Here is a 5,021-nt window from a genome sequence, read left to right on the forward strand (position 1 = left end):
GAAAGGGGTTTCACAATCTTTCTTGCCAGGGCTGGACTTGATCCATAATCTTCCCATTCTCAGCCTCTCAAGTAGCTATGCTTACAAGCATAGCTTACAAGTGTGAGCCACCAGTAGCTACATCTTGATGCAATCTTTTAATTCTTCGAGATTTTGATCACTAATCTCTCTCTTTGGGGGAAGATTACAGGTATTGGGGCTTGTACTCAGGGCCTTGCTTAGCTTAGCTTAGCTTTCTCCATCAAGGTTGGTGCTCTACCATTTGAGCCACAGCCACAGATAAGAGTCCTGGGGGGTGGGAAGGTGGCTCAGTGGTAGAGTGCTTGCCTTGCATGCATGAGGCCCTGGGTTCGATTCCCCAGCACCACATAAGCAAAAAGAAAAAAAGCCATAAGTGGCGCTGTGGCTCAAGTGGTAGAGCGCTAGCCTTGAGCTGAAGAGCTGAGGGACAGCGCCCAGGCCCAGAGTTCAGGCCCCACCACAGGACCCACCCCCCACCCCCAAAAAAAGAGTCATAAACCTTCCTGTCTGGGCTGAGTGTAAATTGTGATCTTCAGATCTCAGCCTCCTAATAATCAGTAATCCTAATACTCAGGATTACAGGTGTGAACCACTGGATCTCTGTTAATCCCTAATCATTCTATAAACCAGAATCATCTGAATACTAGTCTCCCATGCTAGTTTCAAATGTTGAATGAAATGTCAGCTATTCTTAGTTCCATTGTGTAGGATAGACCAGAAGGTGACAAGAAAGTAATGATCAGAAGGCCTCTCCCCCACTCCCCCACTAGCTATTACAACTCATTTATTGCCTAGAGCTAGTACTCCTTGGTCTGTTGATGTTCCTCTGATTGCTTGACTTTGATACATAACACAAACAACTTAAGGGAAGAGTGAGAGGAGACAGATTCTTTTCTGTCATGGCTTCAGCCTGTACTGGTAGGCTTGCTCCATTTCTTTGGGGCTGAGGTGAATGAAAGTATCATGAATGGAGGCACATATGGACAGGAGGCTGTTCACCTCCTGGCTGGGGGAGGGGGTTGGAAAGGAAGGGAAAAAGGAGGAGAGAGAGAGAGGGAGAGGGAGGGAAGAGGAGAGAAAGAAAGAGAGAGAGAGAGAGAGAAAGAGAGAGAGAGGGAGGGAGGGGGGAGAGAAACAGGTCTAATCTTCAAAAGCATCATCAGGCTCTGAGTTCAAGGATCAGTGCACAAAAAAAGAAAGAAAGCATGCTCTGTTTCGATTATTCGCTTGAATAACTTTTCCAATGAAAACAAGATGAATGCAGATCCATAAAACTTGAGGGAGTGGGGAGCCAAGACCTAGATAGTCACTTGATGGAGAGTTTAAAATTTTAAGTAGAAAGTGCAATTTCACAACTGTGGTTCATTGAAGCTACTGAAAATTTAAAAAAACAAAACAAAACAAAACTAACCTGGTTTTGCAGGTGGGAGTCAACTTTAAATACATGTAGGGAAGTATGTTTTGAAAGGGCTCCACTCAAGATTAAAAACTTGAGTCCAATGCTTTTATTTTATTTTATGTTGGGCTTGTTCTAGGGCTTGAAATCAGGGCCTGAGGGCTGTCCCTGAGCACTTTTTGCTCAAGGCTAGCTCTTTACCACTGGAGCCATACCTCCACTTCCAGCTTTTTGTTGGTTAACTGGAGATAAGCATCTCACACAGACTTTTCTGCACAGCCTGGCTTAAAAGCCAGGCTTTTATGATCCTCATATCTCAGCCTCCTGGGTAGCTAGGGTTACAGATGTAATCCATGAGCACCCAGCGAGTTTAATGCTTTTTAGCCAATAACAACGATGGATGTTCTAATGACCATCTGAGAAAAGAATCTTATTTATAGAAGTTCCATTTGACCAACATATACATTGCCTCTGAGTTAAGAAGAGAAAATAACAAAGAGATTACATTGGATCTCCAAGAAACCATCATCTAATTAAAGACAGAAAAGGTATGCAAATCACTGCCAATTTAGGATTTAGAAAAATTGTTATCCTAAGACTTAAAAGAACTGGGGCCAGGTGCTGGTAGCTCTGAGCTACTCAGGAGGCTGAGATCTGAGGATCCAGGTTCAAAACTAGTCTGGGAAGAATGTCCTTGGGACTCTTATCTTCAATTAACCACAAGAAAACTAGAAGGGGTGCTGTAGCTCAAAGAATCTGAGCACTAGCCTTGAGCAAATTTGCTTAGGGACAGCACCCAGGACCTGAGTTCAAGCTCTATGACCAATTTAGAAAAAGCTCTAACTAGAAGTTTGCCTTAAACTCATTTTCTGATGCATGTTTTATTGAGTGTGTATATAATAAGAAAGATTTCTGATAGTGAGTTTCACAGGACAAACAACTGTGACTCCTTGGGAATTGGCTTACATCTTTTTTAAAAAATTTATGTAGGCATTGCATTAAATTTTAGTTTATTTTACATCTTTTTTAAATTTATGTCGGCATTGCATTAAATTTTATTTTATGTTTTAAATGAATAAATATATGCTTATTGTAGAAAACACTAAAAATTAAAAATAAACAAAATATAAAACATCCCATATGTGTAACATGCCATATGTTAAATATAAATCTTTAACAGGCATTTTGAAAAGCACAAGTAGAATGATACCATGAACCTAAGGTTGCTTGCTGTGTTTTGATTTTTTTTTTTTTTTGGTCTGTCGTGGGGCCTGAACTCTGGGCCTGGGCGCTGTCCTTCAGTTCTTCAGCTCAAGGCTAGCCTCCTACCACTTGAGCCACAACACCACTTCTGGCATTATCTGCTTATGTGGTGCTGAGGAATCGAACCCAGGGTCTCATGCATGCAAGGCAAGCATTCTACCACTGAGCCACCTTCCCAGCCCCGGTGTTTTGATTTTGTTACTGGGTTGCTATCTTTATGTTTTACAAATAAAACAGCAGAATCATCTATGAATATTCAGCATGAAAACCAATTGTTTGAATCATCTTTACATGAAAGGTGAAATTTACAAAGCTTTTCCTTTCTATCATAATCACCTTAATTCCTGACTTTTGTAACATAATTCTGTTTGTGACTAAGATTTCTGACAAACAATTTTTTTTCTTTCTTTTTTTTTTTTTGCCAGTCGTGGGGCCTGAACTCTGGGCCTGGGTGCTGTCCCTCAGCTCTTCAGCTCAAGGCTAGCACTCTACCACTAGAGCTGCAGCACCACTTCTGGCTTTTTCTGCTTATGTGGTGCTGAGGAATCAAACCCAGGACCTCATGCATGCAAGGCAAGCACTCTACCACTGAGCCACCTTCCCAGGCCCCATAAACAAATTTTTTTGGCATATATATTTTCTTTGCAAAAAATATTATTTTTATTTTTATTGAGATTTGCTTTTGGTTTTTGAAGTAAATTTTCAGCATTTGTTTGAATTCAGTGGTACCCCCTCTTGCAGCCTGTCTCAGGCACAAAAATATATACTCTTGTTAGGTGCAGGTGTCTCATACCTGTACTCATTGCTACTTGGGAGGCTGAGATCTGAGGATCCTGGTTCAAAGCCAGCTGGTGCAGAAAAGTATATGAGACTCATCTCCAAGTAATCTCCAGAAGGCCAGAAATAGAACTGTGGCTCAAGTGCCAACCTTGAGCAAGAGAAGTTCAGAGGAAGTGCCCAGTCCCAGAATTCAAGCCCCAGGACCAACACAAATACATAAATAGATAAATAAATTAATACATAAATACATTATTGAGTCTTCACTTTCTCTTTCACTTAACTGGATTACATAACTTTCTTAGAGCAAACAAAACCAATTTTTTTGATTGTGGTAGGGATTAAACTCAGAACTTAGCCCTTGCTAGGCAGGTGCCGTGCCACTTGAGCCACACTCCAGCTCAGATTCATCTTTTAGAATAATTGCAAATCTGAGACTATTGATTTCACACTGGAAGATTATCTTGCATATGGTAAATTTATGGCACAATTTTCTCCCCTCAAGAAGAACTCTTCCAATCATGTGGCTTTGGCATTTAGTGTCACGGAGACCTGAGTGATTGTTTTTTCCAGTCCTATACTGCATAACCTACTTACCCACTACAGGCTTGTCTTTAATCTCTTTGAAGTTTTTATAAATTGAGTATTTGTCAAGATGTAATCTAATTTTTGTAGGAATGTGGTGAAACTTATTGAGATTCACTTCCCAGTGATTTTTTTTTCAGAAGGAGAAAGAATTCTACAATTATGTGTGATTCTTGCTCTTGCACCACTTTTATCATCTCCATTGCCAACATTTTCCACTCTGTTATTCTTTGTCTATGTTTTTGAGCATTTCTTACTCTCACCCTCTGGGGCACTGATTTGATTTTTCTGAATTGTCAGGGTTTCCCTCCCCTCATAATTGCTGTCATTTGGAGTTCTATGACCAAAGTTTTATGTTTTCTTGAATACTTTCCTCAACACACATTTCCCCCTTAGCATCTCAGATTCTTCTATTCTTTATTTTCCTATTCCATCTTTTTCTGTTTTGTTCCAATTGCCAGTGTGGCAACTAGGCAAGAAAAGGATGCAGATGAAGAAATCTCTTTTAATCTCCCTGGATAAAATATGATTATGTTCTCCTATCCAATCTCATCAGCTTCAGAATTAAGAGATGTATTCTAAAAGCCAATCACAGTAAGAGCAGAAAAAGGGACATCTAGGTCCATCAGGACAACCCCCTCCCCTGAGGTTCTACATCTCTCACCATGGCCCTGAGTGGTCCTCTGTGCAGGCCCGTGGGCCCTACAGCATAGCATCATGAGCTGTCACACGTGCAGTCCACTAGGCATCACATCATAGCCCATTGTCCTGGAAGACCTACATGTGAACAGCAGACTGAGGGAACCCCACAGTTATCCAGGACCGAGCAACTGGTCAGAGGGAGTAAGGATGCAGATCTCAAGAGTCCTTGGACCTTATTCACTCCTGCACAACACACCCCAGGCCATGCCCACTCGTGGGGCCCTCTTGTCTATCAGGAGCTCTGCTTATCTTTTTCTTCAACAAATCTTTGCTGGTT

The 5,021-nt window shown here is 41.3% G+C and overlaps 1 non-coding gene across 1 annotated transcript; it reads left to right on the forward strand.

The window, feature by feature from the left end:
- The first annotated feature begins 294 nt into the window (after positions 1-294).
- Trnaa-ugc lies at positions 295-367 on the forward strand. Its single transcript has one exon. It is a non-coding gene; the product is annotated as a tRNA-Ala (tRNA).
- Positions 368-5,021: the final 4,654 nt, after the last annotated feature.

Source organism: Dipodomys spectabilis, unplaced genomic scaffold (genome assembly GCF_019054845.1).
Source record: "Dipodomys spectabilis isolate Male_0828 unplaced genomic scaffold, ASM1905484v1 ptg000092l, whole genome shotgun sequence".
NCBI classification, from domain to species: domain Eukaryota; kingdom Metazoa; phylum Chordata; class Mammalia; order Rodentia; family Heteromyidae; genus Dipodomys; species Dipodomys spectabilis.